The following is a 23708-nucleotide window of genomic DNA, read 5'->3' as shown; positions in this document are numbered from 1 at the left end:
CCCTCCCCTATCAGCGTTCCGCAAGGACCACTCCCTTCGTGACTCCCTTGTCAGATCCACACCCCCCACCAACCCAACCTCCACCCCGGCACCTTCCCCTGCAACCGCAGGAAATGTAAAACTTGCGCCCACACCTCCACACTCACTTCCCTCCAAGGCCCCAAGGGATCCTTCCATATCCGCCACAAGTTCACCTGTACCTCCACACACATCATCTATTGCATCCGCTGCACCCGATGTGGCCTCCTCTATATTGGTGAGACAGGCCGCTTACTTGCGGAACGCTTCAGAGAACACCTCTGGGCCGCCCGAACCAACCAACCCAATCACCCCGTGGCTCAACACTTTAACTCCCCCTCCCACTCCACCGAGGACATGCAGGTCCTCGGACTCCTCCACCGGCAGAACACAACTACACGACGGCTGGAGGAGGAGCGCCTCATCTTCCGCCTGGGAACCCTCCAACCACAAGGTATGAATTCAGATTTCTCCAGCTTCCTCATTTCCCCTCCCCCCACCTTGTCTCAGTCGGTTCCCTCAACTCAGCACCGCCCTCCTAACCTGCAATCCTCTTCCTGACCTCTCCGCCCCCCCCCCACTCCGGCCTATCACCCTCACCTTGACCTCCTTCCACCTATCCCACCTCCATCGCCCCTCCCCCTAGTCCCTCCTCCCTACCTTTTATCTCAGCCTGCTTGGCTCTCTCTCTCTTATTCCTGATGAAGGGCTTATGCTCGAAACGTTGAATTCTCTATTCCTGAGATGCTGCCTAACCTGCTGTGCTTTGACCAGCAACACATTTGCAGCTATCTGTATTTGTCCAAATGACTTTTCAATGTTGTTATTGTACCCACCTTTACCACTTCCACTGGCAGCTCAGTCCATATGCGTACCACACTATGTGTAAAATTGTTGCCCCTCAGGTTCCTTTGTATATATTTTTTCCTTTCCAAATATGAATGGATGTCCTCTAGTCCTCGATTCCCCAATCTTGGGGAAAAAATTGAAGTATTCACCCCATGCACGCCACTCATGATTTTATAAGAGTTACACTTCTATAAGAACCCTCTCAGTTTCCTACGCTGTAAGGAAATAAGTTCTAACCTGTCCAAACTCTGCCTATAATTTAGACCCTTTAGCTCGGGAAATATCTTTGTAAATTTCTTCTACACTCTTTCTCGTTCAATAATATCCTTTCTAGAGCAAGGTGTACAAAACTGAACACAATACTCCAACTGCAGCCTTACCAACATCCTGTACAACAGGAACATAACGTCCCAACATGTATACATAATGCCCTGATGAAGGCCAGTGTACCCCAACAGCCTTCTTCACTGTCCTGTGTACCTGGGACTCAAATTTCAGACAGCCGTGCACCTGATCTCCAAACTCCTTTTGTTCCACTACACTCCTTAAGACCCTCTCATTCATCATTAAACTCCAACCTGGATTTGACTTTCCATAATGCAAGACGACACATTTATCTATATTAAACTCCATTTGCTATTTCTCAGCCCACTTCCTCAGCTGACCAGGGTACTGCTGCAATTTCTGATAATGTTCCTCATTGTAAATGATGTCTCCTAATTTAGAGTCATCTGCAAACTTATTAACCTTGCGTTGTGCACTCTGGTCCAAACCATTGATATAGATAATAAACAGCAATGGGCCCATGACCGACCCCTGAGGCACTCCACTAGTCACAGGCCTCCAGTCCGACAAGCATACCTCCACAATAGCCATTTGCTTCATAACGTCAAGCCAATTGTGTCGCCAGTTTGCCAGTTTACATTGGAGTCCTTGCGATCTAACCTTCCAGAGCGGCCTACCATGTGGAACCTTATCAAAGGCCTTACTGAAATCCATATAGACTATGTCCTCCACCCTGCCCTTGTCAACCTTTCTGGTCATTTCCTCAAAAACTCTAACAAAATGTGTAAGGCATGATCTGCCACGCACAAAGCTATGCTGACTGTTCCAAGTCAAACTCTGTCTTTCCAAATGCATGCATATCTTCTTTCTCAGAACCTTCTCAAGTGCTTTACCGAAAACAGATGTGAAGCATACTGGTCTATATTTCCCAGGCATTTATTTGCAGCCCTTCTTGAATAAGGGCATGTTTGTTACGGCCCAGCCTTCCGGGTCCTTAGACCCTGAACTGTCTTCTCTCACCTCTTGCAGTGTTCTTGGATTTGTCTGGTCAGGACCAAGAGATTTATCTGAATTTAAGCATTCTAAAATGTCCATTAGTACCATTAATGATATGGAATGTCCCAATATATGACAATTAACGCCCCAAAGGTCACAGGTCCTCATGTCTTTCTTCATGATAAACACAGAGGGGGAATTGAGGAACTCAACCATTTCTTGAGGTTTTACACATGCATGCCCATTTTGGTTGTTAGGCGTCCTATTCTCTCTCTGATTGTCCTTTTTCTTTACTATATTGAATTTGGATTCACACCAATCTGCTCAGCCAAGGCTATCTCATACCCCATTTTCGCCTTGCTGATTTGCTCCTTCAGTAAACTCCTGTATCCCCTGTGTACCTCCAGAGATTCCCTTGGTCCCAGTTGCCTGTAACGGAGCCACACCTTTTTTTGCTGGTCAGAGCCTCAATATCGCTTGTCATCCAGGGTTCTCTCTTCCAGCCTCACTTTCCCTTCACCCTCACAGGAACATGTAGACCTTGAACTCGAACTATCTCACTTTTGAAGCCCGCCCCGTTGCCCGGGATCCTTTTACCTGGAAACAAACTACTCCAATCATCCCCAGCAATCCCCTGTCTAATTTCAACAAAATACGCCTTTCCCCAACTTAGAACTTGAATCCGTGTACCAATGTTGTCCCTACCATAACTATTTTAAATTTAATAAAGCTGTAGTCACTTTTCGCAAAATTCTCCCCCACTTTACCTCCGTCACCTATCCTACCCCTATTTCCCAACAGTAGGTTGAGTTTGTCCCTTCCCCAGTTGGACCCTCTATATATTGCTTGTGGAAACTATCCTGAACACACTTAACAAATTACGTTCTATCTAAGTTCGTAATCATCTGGAAGTCCCAGTCTATGTTAGGAAAATTAAAATCACCTATTATGACAATCCTATTGCTCCTGCAAGTCTCGCCAGCCTCCCTGCATATTTGTTCCTCTAATTCGCATTGATTATTTAGAGGTTTATAGTGCAACCACTATAACATCACCATCCCGCTCTTACTTCTTTGCCCAGTTCACAAAACCTCATTGGATATTATCTCAGTTATTTCATCATTAAATTCTAGAGTGGTATGCGTCTTTATCAGAACTATTGGTATTTAAATTGTTTCCATTTGCATCTCTTCCTCGCAGTGATTTTTATATACGCAGCACCCCTTATCAAGGTACAGTGGAGATATGGAGCTGTAAATGGATGGGAACTGCACATCCTGTCAGTTCCAAAATTGGCTGCAAGTTTCCCCACACTGGGCAGTGATCTAACACAGTGTTACCGAACAATGCAATAGGCTTATATATGAATGAACCAGTGCGGACTGCACAGCTCCCCACGCTGGATATTTAGTCCAGGATTATGGATCAAGCATTGGTGTGGGCTGCACAGAGTTCCATTCTGGATATTGCTGGGTTGCACTCAGCAGTTCCTAGCCGGATCTACACAGTGCTCCATCTGAAAGTATAATGGATGGGGTGGTTATGTGAGTTGGATTGCGAATGTGAGAGAAGTAAACATCTGGCAATATCTTTATTTTGTATTTTCATTCTTGTGATTGGACCCTTCAAACCCTGACTCATCCTGTTAGATCCATCCTTCTGGATGAGTGATGGTGAGTGTTGTTGCAGCATCTGGGTCTGCAACATGACCAACAAATGGAGCAGAGGCTGCAGAGAGGGGAGTCTCGGTTTAATGGAATGAGGGAATCATAATCAGATCAGACGTGGTCTTTATGAATGGTGGGGCAGAATTGAATGGATCACTAATGCAACTTATTCATATATTTCTGTTTGTTCCAAGAAAACTCCGCATCTCTCCCAGTGTCCCATACTGTTGGGGACTGAGTCATCTCCTCTTGTTCCTGCGTAACAAGATCCTCAGGCCTCACTAGCCTCCAGAGTTCCCTGTGCCCCAGTTTCGAGCTCTGAGTGACTCCCTCCTTTCCCTGTGCCCCAGTCTCAAGCAGCTGAATGACTGCCTCCTGTTCCTATATCCCAATCTTGAGCAACTGAGTGACTGCCTCCTGATCCAAGATTTGTGAATGTAGATGTCCTCCTCCTGCTACTGAGTAACAGGCTCCAATATCTCTGTGCTAACCTGCTGCTCCTGTGGAATGAAGTTGAGGGACTGAATGGCCTCTTCCCATTCCTTACAGCATCTCTTGACTAAAAGCCTTTCTCCTGTTTCTGTAAAACACCATCAAAATCTGAATGATGTATGTTTGTGTTTTACTCACAGTAATTGAGCAAACAAGCTGACTGACAGAATTCAGAATCTGAATAGCCTCCTCCTGTTCCTGCGTTATACACTCAAGAGACAATAGAGTCTCAGAGATGTACAGCATGGAAAAATACCTTTCGGTCTGATCGTCCATACCGACCAACTATCCTAAATAAATCTCGTCCCCCTTGCCAGCACTTGGCCCATATCCGTCTAAACACTTCACATGCATGTATCCATCCAAAAGCCTTCTAAATGGTGTAACTGTATCTGTCTCCACCACCTCTTTTGGCTGTTCAATCCATACACACAGCAGTCTTTGTGTGAAAATGTCGTCCATCATGTCCCTTTTTAAATCTTTCCCCTCTCACCTTAAACCTTTGTTTTCTAATTTTCAACTCGCCTATCCTGGGTAAAAGACACGACTGTTTACCTTATCTATGCCCCTTATGATTTTAATCCTCTTTAAGGTCCCCTCTCAGCCTCAAAACTTGAAAATAGCCCCAGCCTATTCAAACTCTCCGCGTAACTCTAACCCTCCAACCCCTGCAACATTCTTTTAAATCGCTTCTGCATCCTTTCAAGTTTGACAACATCTTTCCGACAGCAGGGTGACCAGAATTAAAGGCAGTATTACAAAAGTGGCCAAACCAATGTCCTGTACAGATGTAACATGTCTTGCAAACGCTTAGACTCAAAGCACGCACCAATGAAGGGAAGGTCACCAAGTGCCTTCTTCACTACGCTGTCTACCTGTGACAGCACTTTCAAGGAACGGAGAACCTGCACCACAAGGTGACACAGTAGCTCAGTGACTAACATTGCTACCTCAGAGCACAGCGATCTGGGTTTAATTCCATCCTTGAATGACTGCCTGTGTGGAGTTTGCACATTCTCCCCGTGTCTGCATGAGTTTCATCCGGATGTTATGTTTTCCTCTGCAAGTATAAAGATAGACAGATAAGATGGATTGGCCATGCTAAAGTACCCAGGAATGTTTAGGCGAGGTGGATTAGCCATGGGAAATGCAGGCTCAGAGGTTTAGGGTAGGGGTTTGTCCAGTGGGACACTGTTTAGAGGTTCGCTGTGGCCTCAATGGGTCGAATAGGCTGTTTCCTCACTGGAGGGATTCGATAATTTCGATGGAGTTCTCCCTGATTGGCAGATTTCGATAGGACCCTACCTATATGTCTTGCCCTGAATTGTCTTGCCAAAATGCAACACCTCACATTTAACTAAAATAAACTCCATCTGCCACTCCTCGGTTCACCTCAACAAGGTCCCATTATAATCTGACAGATCATTCTTCACTGTCGACTACATCAACAAATTTGGCATTATCTACAAACTTACTGATCATACTTCATATACTCAAATGCAAATGATTTGTATTAGTGACAAAAGGCAGTGGACCCACTGTTGATCTTTGCGGTACACCACTGGTCACAGGTTTCCAAGTTTAATGAACAAATGTCCACTGTCACGCCCTGTCTCCAATATTCAAGAAAATGTTGGATCTAAATGGCGAGCTCTCCCTGGATCCCAGGCAGTCTGACCTTGCTAACTAGTCTACCATGTAGAACAGTTTGGTTTTCTTACTGAATTCCATAAAGACAATATCCACTGTCCTGTCTTTATCAATCATCTTCATCACTTCCTCAAAAAATTCCACCGAGTCAGTGAGACGTGATCTCCAATGTACAAAGCCCTCTTCAGCCCTTGTCTTTCCAAATGCATCTCGATCCTTTTCCTCGAAATCTCCTCCAACAATTTAGTCACCATTAGCGTCAGGCTCATCGATCTATAGTTACCTGTTTTTTCCTTACTTTCTTAAATGATGACACTATGTTAGCAGCCCTCCAGTCTTTTGACACCTCACCTGTGGAAATCAATGTTACAAATATATCAGCAAAATGCTGAGCATCTCTTTCCTAGCTTCCCACAAATATCTGGGATACAACTGCTCAGGTTCCCGGGACTTGTTCATCTTTATGTGTTTTAAAATGTCCAGCACCTCCTTGTAATATAGACACTTTTCAAGGTATCACTATATATTTCTTCATTCTCTCGCTCTTGTAACCTCCTCCACATTAAATACTGACGAGAAATACTTGTTTCGTATCCCTCCAACCTATGTATATGTGGTTCCACACATAGGTAGCCTGACTGATCTTTAATGGGCCATATTTTCTCCCGAGTTAATCTTTTGCCATAAAAGGATGTGTAGAACTTCTTCAATGCCTCATTAACCCTATTTCTAAAGCCATCCCTTGTCCACACTTTTCTGACCCAATTTCCCCATTGACTATACACTTGCTGCCCTTATACACCTCTAGGGATTCAATTGATCTCAGCTCTGTTTACCTGTCATATGCCTCCTTTCTTACCTTAGCCAGAGCATCAATGTATCTAGCCATCCAGCACTCCCTGCACCCACCAGCTTTGCCCATCTCTCTAATGGGAACACGTTGGCTCTGGACTCGCTGAAACCCAGTTTAATGGCCTTGCATTTTCCAACCATCCCTTTACCTGTGAATAGGTTATTGCAATCAGCCTTTCACAGGTCTCCATAATACTTTCCAAATTAGCCTTGTTCAAAGTTAGAACTTTAATATTTACATTAGGTCTTTCCTATTCCAAAACTAATTTAAAACTAATATTTCTGCGTAACAGACCTGAAAGTTAAATAAACAATTCCAGTCCCTCTGGAACAGGCTCGAGAGGCTGAATGGACTCCTCGTGGCCCTGTGTAATAGACTGGAAAGGCTGAATGGCCTCCTCATGCACCGGTGTAACAGACCCGAGACATTAAATGACACAGCAACCCATGGATTACGAGCAGCCGGTAAACTCTACCTGATGGAAGGCCATCCCTTCTCAGTTACAGAAACACAAACAAACAATGTACTCCGGATGCCCTCTCAGTAACACCTCATACAGCTGCAGCGATACAGCTCTTTGTTTTGAATGATTCTGTTGGCAAAATGGGCCAATATTCTAGATCTCCACCTTTTCAAGTAGCAACATGCTAATATGAGCTGAATGGCCTTCTCCTATCCCTCTGTAATAGGTCCATAGGGACAGAATTGCTTCGGCCTGTTTCTGAGCAGCAGTCTCATTGCTCTGTCTCAAGGTTATGAAAGGATTTGACAACAGGGCATTAAAACCAGGAGTAGCCTCACAACTGGTCAATAAGTACCGCACTTTGTGTTGAGGTATCTAGAAACTTACCCACCCGAGTGTTTTTTTTTATGCAGCCGATCTGTTATTTCATAATTGCCTCCTTTCATAAACAGAGCGGAACATATGTAAACCCCTGTAGTGTCTTGTTAATACTCTCATATACAAGTTAAAAAAGGATTTAAAAGGTTTAAAGATTTATGGTCCATCCCTCAGCAACCCTCATCCATTCCATCCAAACCCAGTAAATATTCTGTTTTATAGTGATATGAAAAGTGATGTGTGGAACTGGTTAACTGAGCCTGTTTGTTTAGTCATGAATTGGAGATGCCAGTGTTGGACTGGGGTGTACAAAGTTAAAAATCACACAGCACCAGGTTATAGTCATAGGTTTAATTGGAAGCACATTAGCTTTCGGAGCGACGCTCCTTCATCAGGTGATAGTGGAGGCCACACTTCCACGGCACAGAATTTATAGCAAAACTTAACTGTGTGATGTAACTGAAATTTAACATTGAAAAATACCTTGATAGTCTTTTGAGTCTTTCATCTGTTCGAATACCATGATAGTTTCACTTCTTTCATGTGTAAATCACAAAACCTTTTTCTTTTAAAGTTGCATTCTCAGGTTAGCTGTAACATTGATTGATAGCTAGACAATATGTTGAAGATGTTCGCCCCCTGTGTTCTCTGTCTATACCATGATGTTTAGATTGATTCTAATCTGAAAAGTGAGATAATAGAGTTTTACATGAATTCATGCAGTTGTTGAGCTCAGAGGTTTACATGAATTCATGCAGTTTTTGAGCAAAGTACAATGTAACTCTGCAAGTACAAATTCACCCCACAAAATATATGTGTGCATGTGGGTCTTTGTCTGTTTGTTTATGTGTGTGTGTTTGTCTTGGTTGGGGGTTGTGAGTGTGAGAGGGAGTGTATATTGTGTGAGTGATGTAGAGTTTCTTAAGTCTGTGAGGGGTGCATATGTGAGTGTGGGAGTGTGTGTGCGTGGCTGGGTGGGGGGGGTGGTTGGAGTATCAGAGAGAGAGAGTATATATGTGTGTGCATGAGTGCAGAGTGGTCTAAATCTCTGATCGGATGCCTGTCTGAGTGTGGGTGTCTGTAAGTGTGTGTGTGTGAGTGTCTGTGTGCGTGTCTGTGTGCATGTGTGTCCATATACATGTGTGTGTATAGGAGTGTGTGTGTGTGTGTGTGTACAGTGCAATGGTGGTCACCTGTAATGTGACGTGAAGCCAATGTACGGGTTGAGGCCCTCCCTCTGGGTCACGAAATTAGTTGTCAGCCTCTGTTCACTGCTGCCTGTCCCGAAGTCCACCTTGAAGAATGGTCACCAGAAGGTCCGGGGTTTAATGACCAATAACGTATTCCCCAACTGGAAGGGAACACTCCTGTCTGTTGATTGTTGTTCGGTGCCCATTCATCCATTGTTGTAGCCTTTGCTCAGTTTCCCAGTGTTTGTTCAGTGACTGTGATTAATGCCAATCTCCATGGATTCTAATTATCCCAGTGGAGGGTTTCCATTTTTTAATGATAAATGGGCGCCGTTCACTGTGTTATCCCATAACATGAGCGGGAGCATCACCGACAGCACTACCAGGGATCAGCAGATTTAGAGAGAGGGGGCGGAGAGATCCGAATTTGATGAACATTAGATTGGAATGTTCCAAAAATGTATCCCAATCTGGGAACATTAGACTGGCGTGTTCCAAAAATAGACAGGAGTTTATCCTATAATGTTTGGTATCTTTCTGTATTTTATTGGAGGTCATTATCAACACGGATCTATTACGCTCTTCTCATTATTCAATATTTTTATTACCCTTTCCTGGCTATCGTTGGTGTTCCTGGTAAGTGTCACTGTCCATATTTGTTTTTCTATAAACCGGTTATGACTGTATTACTGTTCTTTCATATAGTCTACACTTCTTGTCATTATTATTGTTCCTGTTGAAAATCTCAATCCAGATATTCACTCTACTGACCACTACTAACTACATCAAGGAATGTGTTCAATTACTGTCTCCCTCTCTGCTCTGGCAGTGTTACTCATGGGTCTCTATGTTGACCTACTCAGTTTCAGCGGAGATCTTAAATACCATTGCCTTTGGTATTTAAGTATTAACAGCATGGAGATCACTCTCCACTGTTCTGATTACAAACTCCACTTCCATCCCATCCCTGGTCAATATCTGCGATTGAAACAGACAAGTCACAACTGTGGGTGATCCCTTTGAGCATGAGGTGATTCCTGATACCATACCCTGACCATTTCTAACATGAAAGACTCACCATCCCAGAATATATCTCACTGGTTTATTCCATCTGCTGTTTGAACCTTGAGCTATGAAGTACAGTCTTAATGAAGTTAATAATCTGCTGCTGACACTCTCGGCTTCAAACCTGCCCAAGCAAATCTGATTCGACCTCACACCAAACTCCCATCCATCTGTCATTCATGTGCACACCGATGTATATTGCTATTGTGTCTGGCAATGACTTCATTTTAACATTCTCAAACACTTTACCTCATCTCTCCATGAAACTTCTCTCATTCTCTCTGTTGATTAACAAAAAGCCTACCAGTTGTTCGTATTTAAAATAATTTCTTCCATGTGCGTTCCTTCTCAAACAATGAGTTTCACATTCAACCACGCCAATCGCGCACGCACACACACGCACTGTCCCTCAGTTTCTGTTGAACACATACACGCAGCAAATCTTCCCATTGTAGGCAGTAATCTGTTGTGAGTATAGTTTGCATATGATAGTAAATTTGCAATGCTCTCCATGCTGGGCAGATAGTGCAGTTTACTGAGCAACACTCTAGCATGGTCTGCACAGCCCTCCATACGGGGCTGTCATCTTTTCCCAGTTTATGCTATTTGTGATCTTCTGTGAAGCAAATTCAGAATCTGATGTAACAAACTATTTCCGCTGATCTGACAATGCAATGTTCTCATTCTTGTAATTTTACTCTCGAAGATCTCACTTCTCCAGTTAGTCCCACTGCCATGTCATTTTCCCCATATTTCCACAACCTCCTCCCAGTTAATTAACTGTCTGTTTCTGTCTTTAATGTGAATCTCTCTGTCCCTCTGTATCTTTCCCTGGGTCTCGGGTTTTGGCTCTGTAGTATACCGATTGCTGGCATTGTGTAGCTCAGAAACAGTGAAATGGTGTGTGTCAGGCTGTTGTTCACTTCCCGGTATGTCCCACGTGATGGCCCATGGACAGGCTTATTTCAGAAGTTATGAGACACATTCTTGTAACTTGGTCTGTGCCTGTGTTTGTCACTCTCAGGTGTTCATGCGATCAGGAACACGAGGAAGCCCCTTGAATAAAGGAACAGTCATTTAAATTATGCAGCAATGCTGTCAATTTTTTTAAAGCAAAGGTTATTTTCTCCTTTTTTTAGTAAGATGTCTTAAAGGCCAAAGTGCCTACTGAAAACGGCTCAACGAAAAAACTTTTGAGGCGTTTATGTTTTTTTTAATAAATAGTAGTAACAATGGCCAGCTGGCACAGACCAGGCTTTATAGTTTTTTTCCTTGCAGATGTCACAGTCACCAGGTGCTTGGGTCCCAGAAGGGTTGGAAGTTTTAATAAATTATCCCTAGCTGCTATTCTCTCTGAAACCTCACTTGGTACTGTTTCCTCCTGGATTGGAGAACTGTATGCAAGAATGTATGTCTGAAAGCTCATTTTTGCCAAGGGGTGTGTTTAGGTGATGTTAGTATATTGGAACAGTTCATTTGTAGCAGGTTTTGTGTCCATCATTCAGTTAAGGTTTCTAATTGCTAAGTTATTCTAAATTCCTCTTCATCGTGTATAGATTTTCATTAGAGTGTTTAAATATAGTGTATTTTGCATAATGGTGAGTGGTTTGTTGAGTGGAATCACATCTGACACATCCAATTCCCATCTATCTTGTTATTAAGGAAAAGTTGGCATCCAAGCTACCTTCTTAAAATGGTTTGAGACAGTCTGGTTGGTCTATACCAAACTGGGGTCTCTTGTCTGGTTCTAAATCGGTAATTGGGTATGGAATTACAATCCCTACAGCGTACAAATAGGTTATTCGACCCAACACGTCTACACCCGACCCTCCGAGGAGTAACCTACCCAGGCCCATTCCTCTACCCTATTATGACACATTTACCCCGACTAAGTCACCTAACCCACACATCCCTGAAAACTGCAAACAATTTAGCATGGCCAATTCACCTGACATGCACATCTTTGGATTGTGGGAGGAAACCAGAGAATCCAGAATAAGCTCAGGCAGACACTGGAGAGTACGCACCAGTAGGCTATTGGGTTCAAAGGTCGCGTATGGTAGCTGTCAGTGTCTTTTGTTCCAGATGTTGAATTCAGTTGGTTTAAACAGTGTTTTGTGTATAAAGATTCTTTCAGTCACTAAGAGTTTTCAGGGTGTGGAAGAAGCAAAGTTTTACAAAAGGTAATGAAGGCAAAGCTGTAGGAATTGGCAGACAAGATGGAGTTGGGGTTGTGTTTGTCTGTGAGAAAATGAGAGATAATTACAGCCATAGCTCAGCAATTACATTTGGAGGACCTGTCATCAGACTCTTTAGAAATGGCTCGAATTCAATTTCAAATGAGGCACTGTGAACATGAGAAGGAATTGAAACAGTTTGAATTATGATGAAAAGTAGAAATAAAAGAAAAGGACATGAAGAAGAGAAAGAGGAAGAGAGAAGAAAAGCAGAGAGTTTCAACTTCAAAAGTTAGCAATTAGAGTGGAAAGTGGACATGGAAGGCGGTGATGAAGGTAGACTGTAGGCTGGCTGAGTAGGTTAGTGAGGATGAGCAACCCTATAGTAGCCAAAGGTCTGATGAGGATGGGTTTAGATACATGCAGGCATTATCTAAATTTGATGAGAATGATGGGGGAGCCTTTTTAACTTCATTTGAGAAAGTGGCTAACCAAATGCAGTGCCCAGTGACCATGTGGATTTAGTTGATCTAAACAAAGCTGCTGGTATTTGCATCCTATCGGAGGAGGTATCTGAGGAGTATGAGGAGATGTACAAAGCCATCTGAAGTGCATGTGAGCTCGTGCCAGAAGCCAACAGACAGCGTTTCAGGAATCTAAAATAGCATCCCTGGTTAAATGCACATTGAATCTGAAAGAATCAAAAAATAATAATTTTGTAAGGTGGGTAAGGGTATTAAAAACAGAGCAAACCAATGACACTCTAGAGAGATTCTTGTTTTGGAGAAGCTCAACAATTCACTTCCTGCAGTCGTGTGAACTCGTGTGGAAGAGCTGAGAGTTAAAATGCCAAGATTAGAAGCTGAAATGGCTGCTGCTAGTTCTGAAACCAAAGTTTGGTTTCTGTGAGGGATTGAGAAGAATGCGCAAGATCTTCTTAAAACATATCCCTGTGAGAGTAAGGTTTATTGGCATAGGCCAGGAGAAGCCGGGAAAGAGGTTACAGCATTGAGAGGCACAGAAGCATGTAATTCTTTAATGCTGAAATATGAGGAGCTATGTCATTCAGAGGGACTATTGGAGAGATGAGAAGTGCTCCATTATGTAATGTGTGGTTGAAGGGTCCAGTGGAAACATCAACAGATTTATTCCACAATGGGGAAGGAGGCCTTGAGCTTGACGTTGGCGTTACAACATTTCAGCTTTTAAATTGTGAATAACATACCTAAAACAATTTTTTTTAACTGATCGTGACCCCTTAAAGTTTTTGGAGAGGTTTGGAGAGAATAATACCAGTCTGTTTCGATTGAGCTTATAATTGCTGCCATTCAATTCGAAATTATACAGGTGACAGGGCAAGAAAACCTAAGTTTTGACACTTTGTGGAGACTTGGATGAAGAAAGACAAAAGCATTCTGTGGCAGGAGTAAAATGACTGAAATCGAATCTAGTTGTGAACATTTGTATGCTCAGAGTCAACGTAATATATATGCATTTCAGTCTGCTAATAGAGGAAGGTTAGGAGGTCTAAAATTAATCCATTTTTGTATATTGATGGATCATTTTATTGATGGTGGAGTTGTGAGTATACTATCACTGTAAAAAGGTGATTTTCTCTTGGGTTTTTTTGAAGAGAGGTTTTAAAGGCAGAGGTGCGGAACTGCTGTCTGAAAGCAGTTTAAGTAAATAACTGAGAAAGCCTTTAGGTTTCATTAAAACGGTGGAAACAATGGAAGGGCAGTGTCCAGCTCTCCCAGACCTGGTTTCCGCGTTTTGTTTTTAGCTGCAGCATTAAGAAGCTGCTGGGCATCCCAGAAGAGTTGGAAGTTTGAATACATGATCCCCAGCTGCTTTTGTCTCTGCGATCTCTGTTGATGTTGTTTCCTCCTGGATTGGAAAACTGTTGTAAGTATCTGATTACATTTGAATATATCTTTGTGCCAAGCGGTGTAAACCAAGATGGTATGGTATCTATTATTGGTGTAAGTGTTCCAACATATAAGCCATCCCGTTTTTTTTCTTTTCTTTGATTGTATTTTAACTGAAGTATTTGAATAGATTATATTTTGCTGAATGTCGAGTAGGTTGACCAGTCACAATATATCTAGAAAGCACGCTTCACATCTATATTCAAAATAAGGGGAGGTTTGGGTCTAAGCGGCCTTCTTAAAATATTTTGCGGCGATCTGGTCTGGTCCACAACACTTATAACCAAGGGGTTTCTGACTGACTCATGTTATTAAAAAATAGAGGAGTGGCTGGGGATGGTTTGCTGGAAGTTGTGCTGTAAGCTGCCTCAGACATTCAGGGAGACCTGAGGATTTGGTGACCAACTCTGGATGGAGCATGGGGACTATATTTACAGCATCTGAGCCTGCAACATGAACAACACATGAAGCAGAGGATGCAGAGAGGGGAAGCTCTGAAACCACGAAGTGAGTGTGTGTGGGGAAAAGGATCTGCTGTATCCACCCCAAGTATTCCAGGAACAACTTCCTAAGCTACACTTAACCCAGGAGCAGATAGTGAGGGGACCCTGACTGAACTCGGAGCTGGGCACAAAGCGGTGTCACCTCCTTCACCACGAGCTGCAGCTTCACAACAGGGGGAGGATGGTGCTGCCAGTGGCTGTTAGGGTCACAGTTTCATTCAGCTTCTATGATCCATAACTTTCCAGGCAGGACTAGTGACATATCCATCATTTCCCAGTATCTCAACATCAATGTCACCATTCGGTGATGGAGGATACATATGGTGGATAAGGTATTACATTGTTTGTCCCATCTGCAGAGTACCCATGTCAATGCGCAGAGGTAGAGGAACTGAAGGAGTTCTCTCTCTGTTAATGTTACAGTGTGACCATGCACAGTACATCATGTTGGTGAATACCCACTGTCCTGGCAGCAGTCACGGCCTCCTCATTCAGAAGCAGTCAGCCATTCCCATTGTCATCAGGTCTCCACGTAGAAAGAAATGAATATATCTTGGATAAATTCTGTCCCCTTGATGCACGTTTCAAAACACCATCCCCACCACCAATCAACCACATCAAAGTATTCCATGTGTACGGAGAGCAATAGTGTCGCTAGCAGTGTCTGGGAGCTGACGATCAGGGATGGAGCAAAACCTCCCATGTCTGAACGGATCTGCGTGAACCCCCCCCCCCCCCCCCGAGTACACAGTATCATTAAGTCCTGTAATCCCTGTCCATTTCAGTAACATACTGCCTTCCATTATTCTTGTAAATAAAATGACAGGTTATATCATATTAAATTCCACCTGCCAAACAATTGTCTATTGCCTTTGCCTCTCTGAATCTATTTGTAGACTCTCCACCCTCTCTTGATATTTTAGTCTCTTGCTTACCACAGTGGCATCACCAAACTCAGCATCTGTATATCTGTTCCATCCTCCTGATCATTAATATAGACTGTAAATAGTTGAGAACCCAGCGCTGGTCACTGTGTGACCCTACTGGTTACGTTCTGTCTAACTGACTGAGACTGATTTATCCTGAGTGCCTGCTTCCTGAATGATACCCAGTATTCCCCCATTCCTGTCCAACACAGTCGAAGAGTTGAATAAGAACAAGGAGCATCTGTGAGGAATCGAACTCCTCGATGAGGCTGATGTTAACGCGGCCTCTGTTCCACTTTCCTGCCATCTCTCCATCCTAAAACTCTAGCCTCTTGTTGTAGATTGCATCACATGAAAAAAAAACCACTCCACACCTGCACACATTTAGCAATTTACGGACCTCAAGGAAATCTCCTTTCATTCTTATAAACTCAAGAGTATAGGCCTAAACTGCTCAATTTCTCTTCATAAGACAAACACGTCAAAAATGGAATCAATCTAATGAAGCTCTTCTGAATTGCCTCCAATGGAAATATCTCATTCTGCAGGACACCCAAACTGTACTCCAGTTGCAGCCTCACTAATGCCTTGCATAGCTACACCAACACTCCCTACCTTTCTACTCTATCCTTTTATAAATAAACACTGAAATTATGCTTGCATTTCTCATTACTTGCAGTATCTGCAGGCAGGATTTCTGTGATATGCAAGCAGATACCCAGATCCCTCTGCACCTACGCACTTTGAACTTTCTCTCCATTTAGATAATAATTTGTCTTTCTATTATACTGGCCAACTTGAATAGCCCCATATTTATTCACTTTAATTTTCCTTGCCAAATGTTGGCCCATTCACCAAACCTATCCATATAGTTTTAAATCTCTTGCATCATCATTCCGAAGTAATTTCCTACCAATGTTAGTGTCATCTGAAAATGTGGCATCGCATTTTCTATCCCATCAACCGAGTGCAGTACCACCATCAATCGCAAATGTATGAGGCAAGAGTCCTGAAATCAATGGCACCCCATAAATTGCATTTGCCAAAAGAAAATGAAACATTTATTCCATCTGACTCCATTTTGTTGGTTAACCAATCCTTCATTCAAGCTAATAAATTACTCCTAAACCCATGTTGTCTGATCTTACCACTTACTCTTTGGAGAAGCGACATATCTGATGCCTTCAGGAAGACTAGATATGTTCCATCTCCAGGATTCCCATGATCCACCTTGGTTGTGACATAACTTAAGCAAACAATTCAGACACGGGTTGGTTTCGTAAAACCATGTTGGCTCTGATGGATTGTGGTTTAACATGGCAAATGTCCTGAACAATGGACTCTAAAATTTGCCTTAAATTACAATAGTTTATTGTTACACTTTAGTCCCTAATGTATAACATTATTATAAGTTCTTCCCTTTACTCAGCCTTTACGTTTTCTTTGAATTCCTATTTAATGGGCAAACGTTTTTAAGAGATCTGCTCCAATTGCTGTGTAAAAGCACGTGTGGGTGAATGGACTCATCATCCTGCTGGTGTACAAACTCGATGGGCTGACATCTTTCTGGTGTTCCCATGTTGCCATCTCCAAGGCCAGAATGCCCTCCTCCTGCTGATACTTTCGAAGATTGGGAGATTATGGAATCTTCCTGTTGCTGGGTAACATTGTGAGGAGCTGATGGATCTGATCATACTTCTCATAACAGGTGTTATCCTCATGTATCCCATAGATGGGACCGAGGGATTGATTGGTCTTCACTTGTTCCCATAAAACAGACACGTGTCTAAATTACCTTTTCCTTTCTCATGAAAGAAGTCTCAGATAGTTTTTATCCTTATCCAATTCCCTTGCAAGAGGCTCGGTGGGTCTGAATGGCCTCCTGTTATCCCAGCGTAACAATCTCCAGTCACTGTGTGACCTCGTCCAGTTCCTATGTTACTGACTTGAGGAGGCTGAATGGACTGCTCCTGTTGCTGTTTAACAGGATGCTGGTGCAGCATGGCCTACTGTTATAGGCTCGACTGGCTGATTGGTCTCCTTCTCTAAATGTATATTAGGCTCCAGGGGCTGAATAGGCTCGTCCTGTTTTGGTGTAACAGGGTCGAACGCCAGAATATCCTCCTGTTGTTCCTGTGTAACAGACTGGAGAACGGAATGGATTCCTCCATTATCTGTGTAATTCACTTCACTCGTTCACTCCTTCTGCCATTTATGTTCAAATAAGTTCATCTTTAACCTTTGTAAACTCCAATGGTTACTTGGTTAACCTGATCATCATTTCGTTATAAGCTAGCAACTTCATTGCAGGAATCAGTTGAGGGAACCATCCCTGAGCTGCTTCCAATATAACAACATCCTTTCTTCATTGAAGAGATTAAATCCGTACACACTACTCGAGATGTGATCTCAACAAGAGCCTGTTCAGCAGCAGCAACACTTTCCCGGCCTGCTGGAAGATTCCCACCCAGGTTAGAGCTGTCTCGGCTCTTTGGGGGGTACAAAGCATTGTTGGAAGATCATTGTCCTTCTGTACTCCATCAGCATAACGGGAGATCTGGAGTAATTAAAGTTTGAGAAGATCATAAATGATGTTTAGATTAGATTACTTACAGTGTGGAAACAGGCCCTTCGGCCCAACAAGTCCACACCGACCCGCCGATGCGCAACCCACCCATACCCCTACATTTACCCGTTACCTAACACCGGCAATTTAGCATGGCCAATTCACCTGACCCGCACATCTTTGGACTGTGGGAGGAAACCGGAGCACCCGGAGGAAACCCACACAAACACGGGGAGAACGTGCAAGCTCCACACAGTCAGTCGCCTGAGTCGGGAATTGAACCCGGGTCTCAGGCACTGTGAGGCAGCAGTGCTAACCACTGTGCCACCGTGCCGCCCACAAGAGGGCGAGATGATCTCTACCATCAATCTCCCCAGAGCCCACATCGCTCAGATTCCACAGAATCTAGTAAGGTGGAGATTAATAAAACAGCAAGGAGGAGCAAACATTGATGGGAGTTATATATCAAAGTGAAAGCTGCAATACAAATGTTGGGTATGTTATAAAACAGGAAATGAGATATACACACTTGTGGCTACTGCAGTGATAATGTACTGTTTAAGTTATATCTAAACTCTGTTAACCCAATTGAATGCTAATGCTGGAAAAATGGATATCAAGACCACGTGTGAGATGGTTTACATGAGCATTATGTTCAGCACTGAGCTCGATATCAGGTGATTTAGGCATTGGTGTTGAGTGATCAGAAGAGCTAATTGAAAAATTTGCTGGAAAGGTCATTTTTGGGAACAGTGATCACAATGTACTGGTTTCCTTTTATGCTGTTTGAGTACACGACAGTTTTTGTTTTATTTGAAGTAACTGTTATAAATATGAGTCATGCAAGCCATCAAGGTGTGAGGAGAAAATCGGACTACAGATGCTGGAGATCAGAGGCGAAGAGTGTGGTGATGGAATAGCACAGTCAGGCAGCATACTAAGAGCAGATAAATCGACGTTTCGGGCATAAGCCCTTCATCAGGAATGAAGCTTATGGGCCAAGGGGGCTGAGGGATAATGAGAAGGGGGTGAGGCAGGGGGGAGGTTAGCAGGGATTGCTGTAGGTAGATGAAGGTAGGGTTGAAAGTGATAGGTGATGAAGGGAGACAGACCGCCTCATCTGCTGCATCCATTGAACCCAATGTGTTCTTCTCTCCTTTGGGGAGGCAGAAGGTCAACTTGTGGAACATTTCAGAGAACATCTCTGGGACAGCCTCATTGAACAATTCCATCGCCTTGTCGCTGAGCACTTTAACTCCCCTTCCCACTCTGCCAAGGACATGAGGGTCCTAGACCTGCTCCATCGCCAAACCCGAGCCACCAGAAGCCTGCAGGAAGAAAGCCTCCTCTTCTGCCTTGGGACTCTCCAAACACAGGGGATCATAGTGGATTTCCCCGTTTCCCCTAATCCCACCCTATCCCACTCCAACCTTCCAAGTCAGCACCGCCATTTTGTACATTCCTATGCGTCCACCTTCCTTCCTATCAATCTGGTCCACCCTCCTCTCCGAGTATCACTCTCAACCCCACCTTCACTTACCTATTTGATGAAAGGAAGCAGCTTAGAAAAATGCCAAGTTGTAGTAATCCAGTGGATTCAGAGAAATGTAGGAGCCAGCAAAGGATGGCCAAGAAACTGAGAAGAAAACCGAAAAGAGAAAAAGCATGCAAATGAAAGAAACACATAAAAACTGCTAAAAAGCATCTATCAAGGTATGAAAAAAATAAAAACAAGGTCAAATGTGGAACAGTTGGTGTGCGCTCAGGATAGTTTATTGCAGAGAACAAAGGAATTTCAGGGAAAAGAAACAGTTACTTGTGTCTATCTTCATGGAAGAATGTCCAGAAATTCTTCCAGAAATACCAAGTGACCATGGGACTTGTGTAAGTAAAGTCTAAGATTATTCTTATCAATGTTGAGGTCATCTTTGAAAAGGAAGCTGTATTGAATATTTATAAATCTGACAGACCAGATGTACTTCACAAAGGATTTATGAGGAAGCAGCAATAGACATGTTGATTGCATCGCGGATTTTTACTTTATCTTCTGACACATTCTCGAAAGTCATTTAGCCAATCTGTATAAGGCAAAGGTTACAAATATTATCCAACCATTTAAGAAAGGATGAAGATGGAGAGGGGTGAACTACAGAGCAGTTATCTTGTCATCCGCAGTCGGGTGTCTGTTGGACTCGATTACAAAGAACATGCGACTACACATGTAGAAGGTAATAACATAACTTGGGAGTGTGAGAATATACCGATAAAAGGAAAACCAGAAGTGGCAAACATTTTTTTTGGAATGGTTTGAAGATGATTCTTGTGGACATAGGCAATGAAGAACCAATGGATAACGTAGAGTTGAATATTCATGAGATTTTTCAAAAAACTCACCCAGTAAGCTCATAAGAAAAGTTAAAGCGAGAGGTATTAGGATAAACATATGAAAATAGCAAAGAAAAAATTAGTTTTACATTCAGGTGATTGTAATTGGAATATAGAAGACGTCATGCACCAGTTGTATCGAGTGTTCATGAGAGTATTTTGTATTGTTCGGAGTCCCAATCTAATAAATAAGATATTGACTACAGAGGAACTGCAAAAGGTATTATTCAGATTCATCCCTAAAACGGCAAGATTTTCTGATGTGGAAACTCACCCTGTGATCTCGAGTTTTGAAACATGAGAGGTGGTTGCAGTGAAACTTCGAAACACAGAGGGGACTGAATAACAGGGACATGGAGAAGTACAAGTAGGCGAGATCTGGGAGAATCCCAAGATATTCAACACGGACAAGTAGAGCAGAATAATCAGCAAACAGTTAGTGTCCATTAGAAACCAAAGGGGCAATCTGTTTGTCAAGCTGGAGAACATTGATGGATTGTAACATGAGACCATCACATCTATTTTACTTTAGAGACGGAGAAGACAAGTACAGAATTCAAGGAGATGGACGGGGAAACTCTTGAACAGATTGATGTAAAATACGAAAAAGGATTTGAGGCTTTGTTCTGTATACATTTGGACCTATCTCCATGTCTGAATGAGTTGTATCACAGGCGGCTGTTGGGGTAAATGGAGGAAAGACCCAGACTGAATATTTTAATTAGGATTTGACCGTAGGGGATGTGCCAGAGAACTGGAGAACTGCTAACACGATTCCACTCCACAGTTCGGGTGGGAGAGATAGACTAGGGAACTATAGACGAGCGGGTATTAGGTCACTGTTAAGGAAACTACTGGAGAAAATAGGGAAGGAGAAAATTGAACTCCAATCAGAGTCGAAAGGTCTGATCAGGGATAATCATCGTAACTTTATAAGAAGGACGTGACATCTAATGGATTTGATTGAATTAGTTTGAGGAGGTCGATTGTTTAGCTTTGTAGGAAGGCCTTTGACAAATTTCCAACTGGGAAACTGAAAAATAATGTAAAATCTCACAATATAAATGATAACTTGACAAGTTACAACGAAAATTGTCTTAGTGGCAGGAGGCAGAGGGTAGTGAGAGAAGGCTGTTTGTGTGACTGGAGACCAGTGTCCCCTGGTGTACCACAGGGATCAGTGATGTGTCCCTTATTGTTTGTGTTATTCATAACGAAAACAAATGTGAATGTGGAGGGGGCTACGTGGAGAGTCAGGGAGGTGTGATAAGTAAGTGTACGCTTGACATAAAGATTGACCGGTTGGTTCGCAGTGAGCAGGAAGGCCTTAAGTTACAGGAAGATGCAGATGAAATGGTCAGATGGGCAGATCAATAACAGATAGAATGTAACCTTGATAAATATGAGGTGATGCACATTGGGAGAAGGAACCAGGCAGGGGAGGACTCAATGAATGGCAGCACACTGGGAAGCTCAGATTGTGCTTCTCCATACATCCCTGAATGTGACTGGACAGGTTAATGCTAAAAAATGTGTTGCTGGAAAAGCGCAACAGGTCAGGCAGCATCAAAGGAGCAGGAAAATTGACGTTTCGGGTAGATTCCTGAAGAAGGGCTTATGCTCGAAACAACGATTCTCCTGCTCCTTTGACGCTGCCTGACCTGCTGCGCTTTTCCAGCAACACATTTTTTAAGCACTGATCTCCAGCATCTGCAGTCCTCACTTTCTGCTGGGCAGGTTAATGGACTAGTTAAGAATTGGACCTTGAGTATTGTGTTTCCTAATCAGGGTGGAGATATAACACCTATACAGGGCTTTGGTTCGGCCAAAATGGAATACTGTATGTAGCTCTGGGAGCCACATTCCAGGAAGGATGTGATTGCACTGGAGAGGGTGCAGAGGTGATTCACCAGGATGTTCCCTGGGGTAGAGCATATCAGCTATGGAGAGAGGCTGGATAAGCTCGGGTTATTTACTTTGGAGCAGAGAAAGCTGAGGAGTCAGTGATTCAGAAGGATAAGATTATAAGCGACACAGACAGGGTGGATAGACAGCAGCTGTTCCTTTTAGTCAGAGGGTCAAGAACAAAGGAGCACACTTTTATAGTGAAAAGTTTGAGGTTCAGAGATGATTTAAACATTTTTTCACCTCGAGGTGTGAGCTTCTGGGATTACTTCCTGAGAGGGGAATTATCACGAATAACCTCACAATCGTTAAAAAGTATTTGGACAAGCACTTGGAAATGTCATAACATTCCAGGCTGTGGGACTGCTGTAGAAAGTGGGACTAATATAGATCGTGCTGTACTTCTGTTGGCACAGAGTCTTTGCTCCTGTGAGTGTACCATGGGGAAGGTCAATTATTGGAGTATTTTAAGGCAGGAATTGATGGGTTTCTGAAGAGTTATATTCATAAGGGTTATAAGAGTGAACTGTAATAGCTTGTTAAATTATGTCAATATGAGAAATATGAGAAAACAAGTGTAGTTTTCTTACAGTTTGGAACCAGAGAATGGAGAATGGGGAACAGGGAAATGGCAAAACTATGAAACCACTACTTCAGTTCTGTCTTCACAAAACTTTCTAACAATAGAAGGAAACCAAGTCTGATGTGGGAAAATGATAGAGTACGTGGAATATAGAGCATAGTAAGTAAATGGATTAGCAGAAATTATTGTGGCTGAAAGTAATGGTCATAGACAACACTAACATCGATTTATGAAATGGGAATTATGTTTGAGAAGCAGACTGGCTGACAAATGAAAGAGCAGTAATGGATGTAAAACATTTTGATTTTGAGGAAAATGTTGGTAAAGCTCCAAGCCCAATTTGCAATATCAAATCTGAGTGGATTGGGGCGAATATATGGGCATGTTTCTAGAATGGGACAGTGGCAGTAAACAGTGAATAGAAATAAACAGACTCATCAAGCAACAGTAACTTTCCTGATGAAGGGCTTATGCTCGAAACGTCGAATTCTCTATTCCTGATATGCTGCCTGGCCTGCTGTGCTTTGACCAGCAGCACATTTTCAGCTCATCAAGCAACAGCCTGACATTGTCTGTAAGGTATGATTCTGTGAGTATGACTATGACCTAGACACCCCATCACCTTCCCCGGTCATGTCCTATCTCATCAGCAGGATGGACACAGCAGAGGTGGCGGCACAGTGGGATGCAGTTAGAAGGGAATTGCTCTTGGAGTCCTCAACAGTGACTCCGTATCCCATGGCATTAGTTTGCATTTGGGAAAGGAAACCTCCTGCTGATTACCGAGTACCAGCATCTCTCAACTGATATATCAGTACTCCTCCATGCT

The sequence above is a fragment of the Hemiscyllium ocellatum genome, chromosome 20 (genome assembly GCF_020745735.1).
Source record: "Hemiscyllium ocellatum isolate sHemOce1 chromosome 20, sHemOce1.pat.X.cur, whole genome shotgun sequence".
Taxonomy (NCBI): Eukaryota; Metazoa; Chordata; class Chondrichthyes; order Orectolobiformes; family Hemiscylliidae; genus Hemiscyllium; species Hemiscyllium ocellatum.
This window is presented reverse-complemented; position numbering follows the sequence as displayed.